Below are 18,260 nucleotides of genomic sequence, written 5' to 3'. Positions count from 1 at the left end.
CGCGCACTCTCTTGACAAGTGCTGCCGCCTTGTGGACAGAGGGTGGTACTGCAGCCCCCCAGCCAGCGCCCGGCAAAACCACCGAGACGGGGCGGGAGCGAGCGGCGAGTGGGGCGGTGTCTGTGAGTGAGGGGAGGGCTGAAGGCGGCTCAGCGGCGGCGAGGATGGCGGCGAGGGCAGCCCGGTGGGGCCGGTGCCGGCGGGCGGCGGAGGCGCGGTCGCAGCGCTCCCGGGCCGCGGCCGAGCGGCATCGGAGCAGGGCTGCGCCGCCTTTCCCGGCCCCGCGCCCCTCTCCAGACGCCGGGAGCGGCCGCGTGCCGGAAAATGCCGCCGGGGCGGCGGAGCGGGGCCCTGGCTCTGCCCGCCCCTCCTGCCGCCCTCCTTGGAATGGTTCGAGGCGTTATGGGTTTATTGAGGTAGGAATAATTATTTTGTTGTTGTTAATTTAATGTGGGTTTTTTTTTATTTGTTTGTTTTTGTCGTTTGATGTATTTGGTTTGTAGAGCAGGAACTGCAGACAGAATCCTGCAGAAGTAATATGGAATTTGTCCTCCCAAAACCCACCCGGCTTCAAACCACTTTCAGCACGTGGTCTTCCTTAGCAGCACATGGTTCCCCCATGCTTGAGAGGCGCTGCACTCTACTTTTCTCTCCACCTTTGCTGACAGATCCTGCTGAAGGCTGAGGACAAAGCCCTACCGCTACACGGACAAAGCAGCAGACCTGGTTCGGGAAGCCAGCGTGCTCCAGGTTGCTACAGGACTCTGATCAAACATCAGCATCCCCGTCTCTCACATTGATGGTATGTGGTAACCCCTTAAGAACAGAACTCCACGGCTTGGGGCTACCTTTTCTAACCCTAAGCAACAAACTGGGGATGGATAACTCTAGAGATCCTGTTATGTAAGGATCTCCAGGATTCAGCCCTCCATGTGTCCTTGGAATCAGCAGAGTTTCCACTTTACTCCCAGACGTAATTTTTGATGTGGTTGTGCCACTTTAACAGTATTTGAAATCTCTCTTCGTGTTCTTGCAGCAGCATTATTGAACTACAATGGAAATGTAGTCCTGCCTGAAGCTGTTCACAGAATCGTGGAATCCCAGAAGGGTTTGGATGGGAAGGCACCTTTTTTTAAAGCTCATCCCGTTCCACCCCCTGCCATGGGCAGGGACACCTTCCACCATGCCAGGGTGCTCTAAGCCCTGTCCAGCCTGGCCTTGGACACTTCCATGGATCCGGGGGCAGCCACAGCTTCTCTGGGCAACCTGTGCTGGACAGCAGCTTTGAAAGGCAGAATGAAGTACAGCTGTGATTTTTGTGCTGCCCCCAACATTGTATTGCCTGGCAAATGTGCCTTTGAATTTTTTTTTTTTTTTTAAGGTTTTCTTGTTTGTTTTGTTTGTTTTCGGTTTGTTTTTTTTTTTGTTGTTGTTGTTTTGTTTTTGGGTTTTTTTGGGAACTAAAAAGATACCTTGTGTTCCTGGAATGTTGCATTCTACCTCTGTTGTTTTCCCAGTTAGTCTGGATCCTCTGCTTACATTTTTTCCTTCACTTATTAGATGTCGTGGATATGCTGGCTGTTCTGATGGAGGGCAGTGATGGCTTAGATGAGGAAATTGTGTTCTCTTTAAATGAAGGCGTGATTATCCAGACATTTCCCTTCAGTGCTGTTGTCCCTGCTGCATTAGCAGCCAGGAATATGCTGTTGCTTCAGTCTGAAAACGGAACAGGTACAGTTTTTTTTTTTTATGTTTTATGTGTCGTTTCTAGCAGTGGAGTGAAAGTGGCATCATTTCTACTCTCTTGTAATAATTTTTTACCGTTTATAATTTTTTACCTTGAGGCATGTTATTACCTTCCCTGCAAGCAGAAGGAGGTGCAGATTGATGGTGTTTTGTGCTCAAGAGGGGCATTGAAGCTCTGTAGGTGCTTCTGCCCTAATTCCCTGACCCTGAAGAGAAGGGACACTGTCCCTGCATGGACAGTCTTGGTCTGGAAGTAGTTGGCCTCAGTAACACAGCGTTTTAAGGGCAGAGCATGGCGATCAGGAGAGGAAGGTGTTTCCCGTGCCTGTGGGCAGCTCTTCCCGAGATCAGGGAGAGGGGACTGCCTTGTTAAGTAGGAAATGGATGCGTTTCCCAAGGAAAACTTCAGAAATTAAGCTCCAGGGGCAAATACTGCGAGGTTCTACTACCTCCTTGAGGACAGCGTTAAAACCACAGGGGCATCAGCAGGGCTTGGAACAGGACTGGCCAACCGCAGAGCACCTCACGAAGCCCTCTCTGTGTATGTGGCAGTCGAGTAGCACCTGGGGGGTGCTGAAAGTCCCAGTTCTGACAGAAAATTCTGTTTAACTTGTACACGTTGGCTGGGTGTATCCCCCCAGTACAGCTCGGTTCTTCTCTGAGGCGGTGCCTGGCAGGGTGTCTCCCTGTAAAGAGACGGGCGTGTTTTTGGCACAAGACAGCGAAGGTGGATTGTTTGCTTCAGCAGGAGCTGATGATGTCTGGAGGGTTTTTCAGGTACCTCTGCAGTCAGGAGCACGTGTCTAGGTCACTGCGAACACTTTTTGATCTCGTTCAGTTCTTTTCTGCGTGAGGCTCTGTGGGCTGCTGGCAAGGCCCAAAGTAAGGAAGGTTGCCCCAGTGTCCGTGCTCATGTCAATAGTTTAATTTATTTGGCTTTTCTAGGAGCAGATGTCGTGGAGGACTTTGTTGCTGTTTTCACTGGCCTCCTGCACTCTCCGAGAGAGCCCCTTTCTCCCTGCTTGACGTTCCAGCTCTGTGACAAAGCTGCTAAGTATCCTCAGCTCTACCAGTTTAACCGATACTATAGACTCTGGATGCCCAAGTAGTCCCAGGAACCTGTGGTATGGAATACCTGAAGTCACTGAATTCTTGAGCCAGTATTCCTATAAAATCCTCACAGTTGACAGAGGTTACATTTCCATCAGGAACAGCGTTTTTATTGAGGAGGTAATTCTGCATCCTTGTTGATCGTGCTGGGGACACACGTTTGCTCCAGGGCTTTTCTCTGATGACACAAGAGGTCTCTGTGGTGTTTGGGAGGCGATACCAGGCCTCAGGGCTCATACAGAGACTCCTCAGCAGGCACAGCAGAGCCTGGTGTGCGCTGTGGCCTCTGTTTACAGTGCCCGGAGTTCCCCCGGGTGGGTGGAGGATCACAGGCCCCTGGGCTGGGTTTGGTGAGTTTTTCTCAGTTCAGCAGTGTGAACACTCCAGATACCCCTGGGGACACTACTGGACAGCTCTGTTCTAGCAGGACTGCACGCCTGTGCTCCCAGAGCTTCAGTTCAGAGCTCATCTCAAACCAAAGGTGGCTGAAGAGACTTTTGTTTCATACTCATCACTGTTTTTCTCTTACGCTTTTTGTTTCGCTTTAAACAGTTTGAAAACCACAAGGAGGTCAGGCAAGAGCCTTCTGTGGCACCGGATTCTGTATTTGCTACTTTGCTGAAGGGAGCCTGGGAGAGAGGAAGCAGTACCTTCCTGGAAGATGGTGTTCAGACAAAGTGGAGAGACTTGGCTTCCCGGCTCCCCCCACCTGAGCAGCTTTTGTTGGGAGTAAAGCACGTGCTGCTGTACCTTAAACCTACAGTGGAGAACTTCAGCAGATAATACTGTAGTGATGCTTGGTTTACTTTATGGCACAAGTTACAAATGACTCAGCTGCTAAAACTTAGGTTCCAGTGCTGTAGCTCTTTTTCCTCGACTCGCCTCCGAGGGTACGCAGCACCATACAAAACTGCACCTAATTTGTAAACAAATGTCAGTTGTTCTGATTATTGAAGCTGGGCTTTATTCAGTTGTGTGTGCTGTGGCCAGGTCCTTTGTACAAATAGTATACGGAGGGTGGGGAAACCAGAACTGCACATTCCTTGTGATATGTATGGGATTTTGGGGGGGGTTAAATGAAAAGGAGATGCAAAATGAGGGAATTGCTTTTAGATGTAACTATTCTTGTCCTAAAGGAGCCATCAGCTCTGTCCCGAGAGTTGAGTTACAAGTGTGTGTTGAAAGAGCCGCAAGCCTTTAGGGGCTGCAATTTGTGTGCCCTGGAATGAGGTGCCCTGAGGAAATGTGTGAGCCGGAGGGAGCCGAGCTGTGGGAGTGGGCGAATGGAGGCGGGTGCGGGCGGGAATAGCCGAGCGTGGCCGAAAGTGGCCGGGAGGGCCCGTGGAGGCGAGTGGAGCCGAGCTGCGCCGAAGAGGCGAGTGGGGCCGAATGCGGTCGGAAATAGCCGAGCTTAGCCGAAAGTAACCGAAGCTGGCCGAGGAGCCGAGCGTAGCCGAGCGGCTCCGAGTACAGCCGAGGCGAGCCGAGCTTTGCCGAAGAGGCTAATCGAGCCGAATGCGGCTGGTAATAGCCGAGCGTGGCCCAAAGTAGCCGAAGCTGGCCGAGGAGCCGAGTCCAGCCGAACCGAGCCGAGCTCGGCCGAGCGCAGCAGCCCGGGCAGGGCGGGGCGCCGGGGCGGAGCCGGGGCGCTGGGAGGATCCCCTCCTGTCCCTCTCTCTACCGCTCCATCCTCCTCCCCGTATTCCCCTCAGTTACCTCTCTTTCCCCCGTTTCCGTGTCCCCCCCCAAACTCGGCTCCTTCCTGTCCTGTCCCTGCCCTGCTCCTCCGTTCCATTCCCCCTCTCTCCCTCCTCTGTTCACCGTCCCTCTTCCTCCCCTGCCGGCCTTTCCCTTCCCCGCCCGCTTTCCTCCGCAGCCCGTCCTCCCTCCCCGACCTTTCGCATGCCCCGCTCTCCCTCCTCTCTTCCCGTCGCCCCTTCGCTTCTTTCCCCCGCAGCCGCGGGGCTCGGGGCGCCGGAGAATAAAGCCCCGAGGGCCGGAGCCCGGCGCCCCCCGGGCCTTGCGGGAGTCCCCGCACGGGGCCGGAGGCTCTCGGCGGATCCCCCGCGCCGCTCGGACCCCGCCCCGGCGCTGCCGGACCTGCGGCTCCGCCGGCATCGCGCTGCGAGCGGCCCCCGCTCTGTGCCGTGCCGGCCGTGCCGCGTCCCCGCCGCCTCTGCCGCTCCCTCTTTCTGGCCCTGGCCCGCGACAGCGAGGCGGGGCAGGAGCTTCGAGCCTTCTGGGGGCTGTCCCCCCTTCCTTGTTGCGGCGGAGTCCCTTTCTGGGGGGATGGACGCGTGGGAAGGGCTGGAAGGGAGTGCTGGGCTGCTGTCCGGGGCAGTTGGACTCGTCCTGTGCCTTCTTCGGGAGTCAGGGTTAGGGGCTGAAGACTCGGGGCTCTGATGTCATTTGGGGCACCCCAAGGTCGCTAGGAGAGGGACGCACACTGCGGTGGGGGAGCGGGTGGGTGGCAGATGAGAGGGGGGGTCACGCTGGGTGCCGTCCCGCAGAGGGACCCAAAGCTACCCCAAAATTCCCAGGGAGGGGTGTGTGTAGAATACTAAAACCTGGCAAGTGTTTCGTTTTCACAGGTATTGGTAAAGAATAGGAAGCTATGGCTAAACTAATTTGAAAAGAAGCCCTCTCTCGATCCACTCATTTGTACCCAGGAATGTAGGAAACTCTGACTGTGGATGGGCAGTAGTTTTGAAAATCATGCCGTAGCCTTTTTCTCTAGGAACGAACCAAGCGAGTGCCCTGAAACCAGCGGAGCAGCTGCAGGGGCTAAATGGAACAGAAAGGGCTCCCCGGCACCTTTTGCCTCCGTTCTCTGCCATTCCTCAAAACGTGTCGCAGCCCCGGAAGAGGCGTTTGTCATTCCAGCCTGCCAAAATAAAGACCTGTAAAATCCTAGCTCTGCCTTTTGTTTAACGTGTTCTTACTTTCTATTTATGTCATCACAGAAAGCAAGGAAAGAAGAAATGTGACTGGTTCCCACTATTGCTCCATGCAGGCATTTTTAAAGGCTTCTGTACTTCTATCCTCTTTTCCCACTCCAAGCTTCATTTTTCCCCTCCTTTTTCGAGGTCTGCTGCTTTGGGTGTCCCAAGGAGGGCTGGGTTCCTCAGCAGGGGTCTTAGGAGTTGGTGCTGATTCTGCTTTTCCACAGATATATCAAAGTGTGCTACCAAAGTGACTATTTTCTCCAGGGGAAAGCTTTCTCTCAATGACCATCAATGCATGTATGTGTTTTAATCGTGTAACCAGATGGATTAAGAAAAGCTGACACCCGTAGCAGATTTCTGTTGGATCTGTGTCTGTGAGAAGTGCACTGTGTGCTGGAGAGGGAGAGACGCTGTTGGAGAGTGGCAACAGCGGCAGGTGTAAGCTGTTAGGATGATGGGGGCTCAGAGCAGCCCCAGGTGTGAGCTGTGAGGATGATGAGGAGGGGGCGGCTCCTCCGGGGGCTGATTTAGGGGGTTTTCCTCACATCGCTTTTGCACGGAGCTGCTGGAGAAGAGGAGTTTATGGGGGGCTCCCGGGGCTGTCTCCTGGAAGGACGGTGAGTGCTTCGGACGGGGTCTGGGGGATCACCTGGATATGCACTTGGAGACGTGGAGCATTGCTCAAAGGAGGAGCCGAGGGACAAACCCTTGTGCCGAGAAGCAGTAGCCAAACAGGTGAGCCGGTGCGCCTTTGTAGTGGGGGCTTTTGTCCTTTCCCTTTGAAATTTCGTCATCCTGAGGTTGAAATGGAGGGGTCAGTCCTGTGGTCCCGCCTTTTAAGAGGTTTGGATTGAGGTAAAATTCTCCCTTTTACCATTATTTGAGGCAGGCCCCTTGTTTTCTGCTCTTCTAGGGGACGCAATTGAAGGGGGGGAGCGCACGTTTCTGTGCCCTCGTTGGGGTGAGGTGAGCGCCGGAGCGTGGCGTCACTGTCGGGCCTTCAGAGGAAGGGAGCTGCAGCCGTGGCAGCGCTGGCAGGGCGGGGATCGCGCTGTGCCGCTGCATTCGGGGCGCTTCTTCTGCCCCCGGCCCGGCAGCGAAGGGTCCGGCGCGGAGCCCTGGCGGCAGTGCCGGGGCTGGCCGGGGCGGAAGGGGAGCTGGGCGCGGCTGGGCTGCCGCGGGCCCGCCGGAGCCGCGCCGGTGCGAGCCGTGCGGAGCCGAGCGGAGCTTTGGCCGGGCCGGCGGGCGGGGGAGGCGGCGCGGGCGGCGCGCCGGTGCCGGCCGGTGCCGCCGCTCCGGGCGCGGGGCTCGGGCGCCGCCGGGGCCCCCCGGGCCCGGTGCCGGCCCCGCCGGGCCGGGGGCAGCGGGCGGGGGTCTGCTGGCGCGGCGCCGCCTCTGCCTGCCGGAGGATCCGCTTTCCTGCCGGAGCCGCGCTGCGCCCGGGGCCGGGAGCGCGGCTCCGCATCTTCCAGCCTCCCTCGCTGCGGTGGTTTTGAGGAATTTATGGGATCCTTTTCTTTTGTTCGTAGTTGCTGTAGGAGAAGGGCCATGGTGTTACTTTTTGGTTGTTACGGTTCTTGCTTCAGGTGCGCATGACAAGGGGGTTTTTTTTGATTGAGTGTTGTTGGATTTCTTTTTGATCCGTTCTTATGTTTCTAAAGAATGTGTTCTTAAAGGTTTACAATGGTTTTTATGGGTCGTAGCATGAAGTAGACGTTAGGTTTTTAATTCGTTTGTGAAGGCTTTTATTAGCATGAGCATATGTAGTGTTTGTTTTGGTGGGTTTGAGGTAGTGTCCTGTAGTTAATCAGTGAGGTTTTTTTTAATATTGATTATTGCATTCTTGTTTATTATGTTATAGGGGTTTTATGCATTTGGCATATTTGATTGCCGTGTATGTTTTATTGTTGCAGAGAGTTCGGGAGTTATTAAAATTGTTACATTTCTCTTTTGGCGACGTGTTTATTTCTAGGTGGTATTTGTGTTTTGATGGTTTGAGGCATAATGGGTTTATTGAGTTAGGAATAATTATTTTGTTGTTGTTAATATATATATATTTTTTTTTTTAGTTTGATGTATTTGGCTGTTGTTTTTTTATTAGTTTTATTTTTGGGAACATGGGTATATCTATGGTGGGTCTTTATGCGCAGTTATTTTATCTGGGTGGTGAATTTTTTTTCCTTCGTGGTTTCGATTTTTTAATATCTGTAATTATTTGGTGGGTTTTTTTAGTTCATTTTATAGAGCATTGGGTTCTCTTTATGAGTTAGTGTAGTGGTAGAGTTTTGGTTATTTTTTTTAGAAACGTTCGGGGTCTGTTGTATGATTTGCAGTATAGTAAGTTAGTTGGGTTTTTTTTTTTTTCATTTTAGTGGTTTTTGTGATTTGCTGTGTGGATTTCTATAGGTTGTTTTAAATGTTTGTTTCATTTTTGTGATGTGATAAGAACTGTTAGTGAAAGGAGTGTAGTGTGGGTTTTTTTGCTGGTAGTTGGTTGGCTGGTGGAGCCTTTCTGAATTTTTTGGATGGTATTGGTGGGAATTTGATGCTGTTTGTTTTGGCATTTTATTTTTAGGAATTGGATTATAACTGCAAAGTTTTAACTATAACTCTAATGAAACAAAAGAAATGCATAAATATGAAAATGGAATATAAACCTTCAATTTTAAATATAAACGGAATACATATAAATAAAACATGTAACATAAATAATGTTATCCATTACTATTAGGTATTATATTGTTTGATATAGAGTATTTTATATGTATATATAAATACATATAAATAGAGATTATAAATACAAGCAAAATAACCATATAGAGTTGTATAATTAATTCGTGTGGATATATAAATATAAAAATTACAAAATAATAGAAATCAATGCAGTACATAATGCATATTTTACAGTATATGTGTTATTATAACACATTATATGTCATAAATATTATATATCAAAATATAGTACCTCAATATATTGTGATAGAAGATATAAGTACTATTAAAAATAAAATATAGAAATATTTAAATATCGTTTAAAATAAAGGGGATTTTTATTTTCTATTTGGTAGTAGGTAGGGGTTTTATTACAAAAATTATAAATATAAATAAAATAAAATTAGAAATCTATGTGTAGAAATATATCCTAAATACATTAAGATCTATATAAAAATTCAGTGGTAAGTAAATATAAGTATTAGCAGTATGTACGAAATAGAGTTTAAATAATAATTTATCTATCTTGCTACCTTATAATATATATAATATATATTTATAAATACATCAGTGTAAAGTAGAAATACAAATGTGACTATAATGATGAAAAATTATATGAATAATCAAGTATTGCTTATAGACAGAGCTTTTTTTTTTAAAATTTGGTTAGAGACAGGGCTTTAATAGAAAAAATATGAATATACATTTTATTTTGATATCGTTCTAAATATGGAAATATATATTCGATGTATACAGATATATATAAAAATATAAAAAAATAAAAATAAGTATTAGGAAGAGATAGGCTATAAATAACATCATACATCAATCTACATTTAAAATGTAAATTTGAATATAAATGCAAAAAATAGAGATAAATGTAAACGGAGCTTAAATAATGGGATTTTTTTAAAGATTTTGACTTGGATGGAGGCAGGGGTTTATTTTAAGCAATATAAACCTTCTAGAAATCTAAATCTAACTATAGAAATATATAAGCAATACATTAAGATATGTACTAAAATAGAATAAAATATAATAGAAATAAATGTAAGAAATTATAAAAATTCAGTTATACATCAATATACATTATAAATCCGAATGTGAATATAAATATGAAAAATATAAAAATAAAATACATTGAAATGCAGTTTAAAAGAAAAGGTTTTTTCTTTTGGTTCTTGTTGGGTTAGAGGCAAGGGGTTTTTTTTTGTTGGCGTTCTTTTCCGCGCGGGATATTTTGGGGCATTTGCTACCGAGGATGTTCCGGAGGGGACGGCGCCCGTTCTTTTTGCCGCCTGCCCCGCCCGCGGCCCCGAGGCGAGCGGCGGCCCCCGGCGGTGGCGGGCGGCAGTGCTGCCGCCTTGTGGACAGAGGTGGGTACTACAGACACAGCCCGCGGGCGCCATCTTGGGAGTGGCTTGGCGCGGACTCGGCTTGACCTTCTCAAGAGGGTGCAAAAACGAGGACAAGAAAGTCGAGGACCCGTGTCTGTTTTCCACACTGCCTGAATTGCCCGCACCGCCGGCGCCCCCCTAGGGGATTTTCCGCGGCAGTTCTGGTGCCGTGCACACGGGCTGTGGGGTCAGCAGCACCGCGAGCCTGCGGGATTTTGGCACGAGCCGACAGGCATCGGCAAAACGCCTGTCTCCGTCAAGGTCCTCACGGGCCGCCATCTTGCGAGTGCTTGTCGCGCACTCTCTTGACAAGTGCTGCCGCCTTGTGGACAGAGGGTGGTACTGCAGCCCCCCAGCCAGCGCCCGGCAAAACCACCGAGACGGGGCGGGAGCGAGCGGCGAGTGGGGCGGTGTCTGTGAGTGAGGGGAGGGCTGAAGGCGGCTCAGCGGCGGCGAGGATGGCGGCGAGGGCAGCCCGGTGGGGCCGGTGCCGGCGGGCGGCGGAGGCGCGGTCGCAGCGCTCCCGGGCCGCGGCCGAGCGGCATCGGAGCAGGGCTGCGCCGCCTTTCCCGGCCCCGCGCCCCTCTCCAGACGCCGGGAGCGGCCGCGTGCCGGAAAATGCCGCCGGGGCGGCGGAGCGGGGCCCTGGCTCTGCCCGCCCCTCCTGCCGCCCTCCTTGGAATGGTTCGAGGCGTTATGGGTTTATTGAGGTAGGAATAATTATTTTGTTGTTGTTAATTTAATGTGGGTTTTTTTTTATTTGTTTGTTTTTGTCGTTTGATGTATTTGGTTTGTAGAGCAGGAACTGCAGACAGAATCCTGCAGAAGTAATATGGAATTTGTCCTCCCAAAACCCACCCGGCTTCAAACCACTTTCAGCACGTGGTCTTCCTTAGCAGCACATGGTTCCCCCATGCTTGAGAGGCGCTGCACTCTACTTTTCTCTCCACCTTTGCTGACAGATCCTGCTGAAGGCTGAGGACAAAGCCCTACCGCTACACGGACAAAGCAGCAGACCTGGTTCGGGAAGCCAGCGTGCTCCAGGTTGCTACAGGACTCTGATCAAACATCAGCATCCCCGTCTCTCACATTGATGGTATGTGGTAACCCCTTAAGAACAGAACTCCACGGCTTGGGGCTACCTTTTCTAACCCTAAGCAACAAACTGGGGATGGATAACTCTAGAGATCCTGTTATGTAAGGATCTCCAGGATTCAGCCCTCCATGTGTCCTTGGAATCAGCAGAGTTTCCACTTTACTCCCAGACGTAATTTTTGATGTGGTTGTGCCACTTTAACAGTATTTGAAATCTCTCTTCGTGTTCTTGCAGCAGCATTATTGAACTACAATGGAAATGTAGTCCTGCCTGAAGCTGTTCACAGAATCGTGGAATCCCAGAAGGGTTTGGATGGGAAGGCACCTTTTTTTAAAGCTCATCCCGTTCCACCCCCTGCCATGGGCAGGGACACCTTCCACCATGCCAGGGTGCTCTAAGCCCTGTCCAGCCTGGCCTTGGACACTTCCATGGATCCGGGGGCAGCCACAGCTTCTCTGGGCAACCTGTGCTGGACAGCAGCTTTGAAAGGCAGAATGAAGTACAGCTGTGATTTTTGTGCTGCCCCCAACATTGTATTGCCTGGCAAATGTGCCTTTGAATTTTTTTTTTTTTTTTTTTTTTTTAAGGTTTTCTTGTTTGTTTTGTTTGCTTTCGGTTTTTGTTTTTTTTTTTTTTTTTTTTTTTTTGTTGTTGTTTTGTTTTTGGGTTTTTTTGGGAACTAAAAAGATACCTTGTGTTCCTGGAATGTTGCATTCTACCTCTGTTGTTTTCCCAGTTAGTCTGGATCCTCTGCTTACATTTTTTCCTTCACTTATTAGATGTCGTGGATATGCTGGCTGTTCTGATGGAGGGCAGTGATGGCTTAGATGAGGAAATTGTGTTCTCTTTAAATGAAGGCGTGATTATCCAGACATTTCCCTTCAGTGCTGTTGTCCCTGCTGCATTAGCAGCCAGGAATATGCTGTTGCTTCAGTCTGAAAACGGAACAGGTACAGTTTTTTTTTTTTATGTTTTATGTGTCGTTTCTAGCAGTGGAGTGAAAGTGGCATCATTTCTACTCTCTTGTAATAATTTTTTACCGTTTATAATTTTTTACCTTGAGGCATGTTATTACCTTCCCTGCAAGCAGAAGGAGGTGCAGATTGATGGTGTTTTGTGCTCAAGAGGGGCATTGAAGCTCTGTAGGTGCTTCTGCCCTAATTCCCTGACCCTGAAGAGAAGGGACACTGTCCCTGCATGGACAGTCTTGGTCTGGAAGTAGTTGGCCTCAGTAACACAGCGTTTTAAGGGCAGAGCATGGCGATCAGGAGAGGAAGGTGTTTCCCGTGCCTGTGGGCAGCTCTTCCCGAGATCAGGGAGAGGGGACTGCCTTGTTAAGTAGGAAATGGATGCGTTTCCCAAGGAAAACTTCAGAAATTAAGCTCCAGGGGCAAATACTGCGAGGTTCTACTACCTCCTTGAGGACAGCGTTAAAACCACAGGGGCATCAGCAGGGCTTGGAACAGGACTGGCCAACCGCAGAGCACCTCACGAAGCCCTCTCTGTGTATGTGGCAGTCGAGTAGCACCTGGGGGGTGCTGAAAGTCCCAGTTCTGACAGAAAATTCTGTTTAACTTGTACACGTTGGCTGGGTGTATCCCCCCAGTACAGCTCGGTTCTTCTCTGAGGCGGTGCCTGGCAGGGTGTCTCCCTGTAAAGAGACGGGCGTGTTTTTGGCACAAGACAGCGAAGGTGGATTGTTTGCTTCAGCAGGAGCTGATGATGTCTGGAGGGTTTTTCAGGTACCTCTGCAGTCAGGAGCACGTGTCTAGGTCACTGCGAACACTTTTTGATCTCGTTCAGTTCTTTTCTGCGTGAGGCTCTGTGGGCTGCTGGCAAGGCCCAAAGTAAGGAAGGTTGCCCCAGTGTCCGTGCTCATGTCAATAGTTTAATTTATTTGGCTTTTCTAGGAGCAGATGTCGTGGAGGACTTTGTTGCTGTTTTCACTGGCCTCCTGCACTCTCCGAGAGAGCCCCTTTCTCCCTGCTTGACGTTCCAGCTCTGTGACAAAGCTGCTAAGTATCCTCAGCTCTACCAGTTTAACCGATACTATAGACTCTGGATGCCCAAGTAGTCCCAGGAACCTGTGGTATGGAATACCTGAAGTCACTGAATTCTTGAGCCAGTATTCCTATAAAATCCTCACAGTTGACAGAGGTTACATTTCCATCAGGAACAGCGTTTTTATTGAGGAGGTAATTCTGCATCCTTGTTGATCGTGCTGGGGACACACGTTTGCTCCAGGGCTTTTCTCTGATGACACAAGAGGTCTCTGTGGTGTTTGGGAGGCGATACCAGGCCTCAGGGCTCATACAGAGACTCCTCAGCAGGCACAGCAGAGCCTGGTGTGCGCTGTGGCCTCTGTTTACAGTGCCCGGAGTTCCCCCGGGTGGGTGGAGGATCACAGGCCCCTGGGCTGGGTTTGGTGAGTTTTTCTCAGTTCAGCAGTGTGAACACTCCAGATACCCCTGGGGACACTACTGGACAGCTCTGTTCTAGCAGGACTGCACGCCTGTGCTCCCAGAGCTTCAGTTCAGAGCTCATCTCAAACCAAAGGTGGCTGAAGAGACTTTTGTTTCATACTCATCACTGTTTTTCTCTTACGCTTTTTGTTTCGCTTTGAACAGTTTGAAAACCACAAGGAGGTCAGGCAAGAGCCTTCTGTGGCACCGGATTCTGTATTTGCTACTTTGCTGAAGGGAGCCTGGGAGAGAGGAAGCAGTACCTTCCTGGAAGATGGTGTTCAGACAAAGTGGAGAGACTTGGCTTCCCGGCTCCCCCCACCTGAGCAGCTTTTGTTGGGAGTAAAGCACGTGCTGCTGTACCTTAAACCTACAGTGGAGAACTTCAGCAGATAATACTGTAGTGATGCTTGGTTTACTTTATGGCACAAGTTACAAATGACTCAGCTGCTAAAACTTAGGTTCCAGTGCTGTAGCTCTTTTTCCTCGACTCGCCTCCGAGGGTACGCAGCACCATACAAAACTGCACCTAATTTGTAAACAAATGTCAGTTGTTCTGATTATTGAAGCTGGGCTTTATTCAGTTGTGTGTGCTGTGGCCAGGTCCTTTGTACAAATAGTATACGGAGGGTGGGGAAACCAGAACTGCACATTCCTTGTGATATGTATGGGATTTTGGGGGGGGTTAAATGAAAAGGAGATGCAAAATGAGGGAATTGCTTTTAGATGTAACTATTCTTGTCCTAAAGGAGCCATCAGCTCTGTCCCGAGAGTTGAGTTACAAGTGTGTGTTGAAAGAGCCGCAAGCCTTTAGGGGCTGCAATTTGTGTGCCCTGGAATGAGGTGCCCTGAGGAAATGTGTGAGCCGGAGGGAGCCGAGCTGTGGGAGTGGGCGAATGGAGGCGGGTGCGGGCGGGAATAGCCGAGCGTGGCCGAAAGTGGCCGGGAGGGCCCGTGGAGGCGAGTGGAGCCGAGCTGCGCCGAAGAGGCGAGTGGGGCCGAATGCGGTCGGAAATAGCCGAGCTTAGCCGAAAGTAACCGAAGCTGGCCGAGGAGCCGAGCGTAGCCGAGCGGCTCCGAGTACAGCCGAGGCGAGCCGAGCTTTGCCGAAGAGGCTAATCGAGCCGAATGCGGCTGGTAATAGCCGAGCGTGGCCCAAAGTAGCCGAAGCTGGCCGAGGAGCCGAGTCCAGCCGAACCGAGCCGAGCTCGGCCGAGCGCAGCAGCCCGGGCAGGGCGGGGCGCCGGGGCGGAGCCGGGGCGCTGGGAGGATCCCCTCCTGTCCCTCTCTCTACCGCTCCATCCTCCTCCCCGTATTCCCCTCAGTTACCTCTCTTTCCCCCGTTTCCGTGTCCCCCCCCAAACTCGGCTCCTTCCTGTCCTGTCCCTGCCCTGCTCCTCCGTTCCATTCCCCCTCTCTCCCTCCTCTGTTCACCGTCCCTCTTCCTCCCCTGCCGGCCTTTCCCTTCCCCGCCCGCTTTCCTCCGCAGCCCGTCCTCCCTCCCCGACCTTTCGCATGCCCCGCTCTCCCTCCTCTCTTCCCGTCGCCCCTTCGCTTCTTTCCCCCGCAGCCGCGGGGCTCGGGGCGCCGGAGAATAAAGCCCCGAGGGCCGGAGCCCGGCGCCCCCCGGGCCTTGCGGGAGTCCCCGCACGGGGCCGGAGGCTCTCGGCGGATCCCCCGCGCCGCTCGGACCCCGCCCCGGCGCTGCCGGACCTGCGGCTCCGCCGGCATCGCGCTGCGAGCGGCCCCCGCTCTGTGCCGTGCCGGCCGTGCCGCGTCCCCGCCGCCTCTGCCGCTCCCTCTTTCTGGCCCTGGCCCGCGACAGCGAGGCGGGGCAGGAGCTTCGAGCCTTCTGGGGGCTGTCCCCCCTTCCTTGTTGCGGCGGAGTCCCTTTCTGGGGGGATGGACGCGTGGGAAGGGCTGGAAGGGAGTGCTGGGCTGCTGTCCGGGGCAGTTGGACTCGTCCTGTGCCTTCTTCGGGAGTCAGGGTTAGGGGCTGAAGACTCGGGGCTCTGATGTCATTTGGGGCACCCCAAGGTCGCTAGGAGAGGGACGCACACTGCGGTGGGGGAGCGGGTGGGTGGCAGATGAGAGGGGGGGTCACGCTGGGTGCCGTCCCGCAGAGGGACCCAAAGCTACCCCAAAATTCCCAGGGAGGGGTGTGTGTAGAATACTAAAACCTGGCAAGTGTTTCGTTTTCACAGGTATTGGTAAAGAATAGGAAGCTATGGCTAAACTAATTTGAAAAGAAGCCCTCTCTCGATCCACTCATTTGTACCCAGGAATGTAGGAAACTCTGACTGTGGATGGGCAGTAGTTTTGAAAATCATGCCGTAGCCTTTTTCTCTAGGAACGAACCAAGCGAGTGCCCTGAAACCAGCGGAGCAGCTGCAGGGGCTAAATGGAACAGAAAGGGCTCCCCGGCACCTTTTGCCTCCGTTCTCTGCCATTCCTCAAAACGTGTCGCAGCCCCGGAAGAGGCGTTTGTCATTCCAGCCTGCCAAAATAAAGACCTGTAAAATCCTAGCTCTGCCTTTTGTTTAACGTGTTCTTACTTTCTATTTATGTCATCACAGAAAGCAAGGAAAGAAGAAATGTGACTGGTTCCCACTATTGCTCCATGCAGGCATTTTTAAAGGCTTCTGTACTTCTATCCTCTTTTCCCACTCCAAGCTTCATTTTTCCCCTCCTTTTTCGAGGTCTGCTGCTTTGGGTGTCCCAAGGAGGGCTGGGTTCCTCAGCAGGGGTCTTAGGAGTTGGTGCTGATTCTGCTTTTCCACAGATATATCAAAGTGTGCTACCAAAGTGACTATTTTCTCCAGGGGAAAGCTTTCTCTCAATGACCATCAATGCATGTATGTGTTTTAATCGTGTAACCAGATGGATTAAGAAAAGCTGACACCCGTAGCAGATTTCTGTTGGATCTGTGTCTGTGAGAAGTGCACTGTGTGCTGGAGAGGGAGAGACGCTGTTGGAGAGTGGCAACAGCGGCAGGTGTAAGCTGTTAGGATGATGGGGGCTCAGAGCAGCCCCAGGTGTGAGCTGTGAGGATGATGAGGAGGGGGCGGCTCCTCCGGGGGCTGATTTAGGGGGTTTTCCTCACATCGCTTTTGCACGGAGCTGCTGGAGAAGAGGAGTTTATGGGGGGCTCCCGGGGCTGTCTCCTGGAAGGACGGTGAGTGCTTCGGACGGGGTCTGGGGGATCACCTGGATATGCACTTGGAGACGTGGAGCATTGCTCAAAGGAGGAGCCGAGGGACAAACCCTTGTGCCGAGAAGCAGTAGCCAAACAGGTGAGCCGGTGCGCCTTTGTAGTGGGGGCTTTTGTCCTTTCCCTTTGAAATTTCGTCATCCTGAGGTTGAAATGGAGGGGTCAGTCCTGTGGTCCCGCCTTTTAAGAGGTTTGGATTGAGGTAAAATTCTCCCTTTTACCATTATTTGAGGCAGGCCCCTTGTTTTCTGCTCTTCTAGGGGACGCAATTGAAGGGGGGGAGCGCACGTTTCTGTGCCCTCGTTGGGGTGAGGTGAGCGCCGGAGCGTGGCGTCACTGTCGGGCCTTCAGAGGAAGGGAGCTGCAGCCGTGGCAGCGCTGGCAGGGCGGGGATCGCGCTGTGCCGCTGCATTCGGGGCGCTTCTTCTGCCCCCGGCCCGGCAGCGAAGGGTCCGGCGCGGAGCCCTGGCGGCAGTGCCGGGGCTGGCCGGGGCGGAAGGGGAGCTGGGCGCGGCTGGGCTGCCGCGGGCCCGCCGGAGCCGCGCCGGTGCGAGCCGTGCGGAGCCGAGCGGAGCTTTGGCCGGGCCGGCGGGCGGGGGAGGCGGCGCGGGCGGCGCGCCGGTGCCGGCCGGTGCCGCCGCTCCGGGCGCGGGGCTCGGGCGCCGCCGGGGCCCCCCGGGCCCGGTGCCGGCCCCGCCGGGCCGGGGGCAGCGGGCGGGGGTCTGCCGGCGCGGCGCCGCCTCTGCCTGCCGGAGGAGCCGCTTTCCTGCCGGAGCCGCGCTGCGCCCGGGGCCGGGAGCGCGGCTCCGCATCTTCCAGCCTCCCTCGCTGCGGTGGTTTTGAGGAATTTATGGGATCCTTTTCTTTTGTTCGTAGTTGCTGTAGGAGAAGGGCCATGGTGTTACTTTTTGGTTGTTACGGTTCTTGCTTCAGGTGCGCATGACAAGGGGGTTTTTTTTGATTGAGTGTTGTTGGATTTCTTTTTGATCCGTTCTTATGTTTCTAAAGAATGTGTTCTTAAAGGTTTACAATGGTTTTTATGGGTCGTAGCATGAAGTAGACGTTAGGTTTTTAATTCGTTTGTGAAGGCTTTTATTAGCATGAGCATATGTAGTGTTTGTTTTGGTGGGTTTGAGGTAGTGTCCTGTAGTTAATCAGTGAGGTTTTTTTTAATATTGATTATTGCATTCTTGTTTATTATGTTATAGGGGTTTTATGCATTTGGCATATTTGATTGCCGTGTATGTTTTATTGTTGCAGAGAGTTCGGGAGTTATTAAAATTGTTACATTTCTCTTTTGGCGACGTGTTTATTTCTAGGTGGTATTTGTGTTTTGATGGTTTGAGGCATAATGGGTTTATTGAGTTAGGAATAATTATTTTGTTGTTGTTAATATATATATATTTTTTTTTTTAGTTTGATGTATTTGGCTGTTGTTTTTTTATTAGTTTTATTTTTGGGAACATGGGTATATCTATGGTGGGTCTTTATGCGCAGTTATTTTATCTGGGTGGTGAATTTTTTTTCCTTCGTGGTTTCGATTTTTTAATATCTGTAATTATTTGGTGGGTTTTTTTAGTT

General features: G+C 51.5%; 2 long non-coding RNA genes across 2 annotated transcripts; both read left to right on the top strand.

Moving 5' to 3' along the window:
* Positions 1-1,420: 1,420 nt before the first annotated feature.
* LOC146766849 (uncharacterized) lies at positions 1,421-3,954 on the top strand. Its single transcript, XR_014956657.1, has 2 exons — positions 1,421-1,731; positions 2,692-3,954. It is a non-coding gene; the product is annotated as an uncharacterized LOC146766849 (long non-coding RNA).
* A 3,245-nt stretch (positions 3,955-7,199) lies between these two features.
* Positions 7,200-14,179, top strand: LOC144246684 (uncharacterized). The gene is made up of 2 exons (XR_014956656.1): positions 7,200-13,201; positions 13,634-14,179. It is a non-coding gene; the product is annotated as an uncharacterized LOC144246684 (long non-coding RNA).
* The last annotated feature ends 4,081 nt before the right edge of the window (positions 14,180-18,260 follow it).

This window comes from Lonchura striata, chromosome 7 (assembly GCF_050655825.1).
Source record: "Lonchura striata isolate lonStrDom1 chromosome 7, ASM5065582v1, whole genome shotgun sequence".
NCBI lineage: Eukaryota > Metazoa > Chordata > Aves > Passeriformes > Estrildidae > Lonchura > Lonchura striata.
Note: the sequence above shows the minus strand (reverse complement) of the source record. Positions and strands in the feature narration are given on the sequence as shown.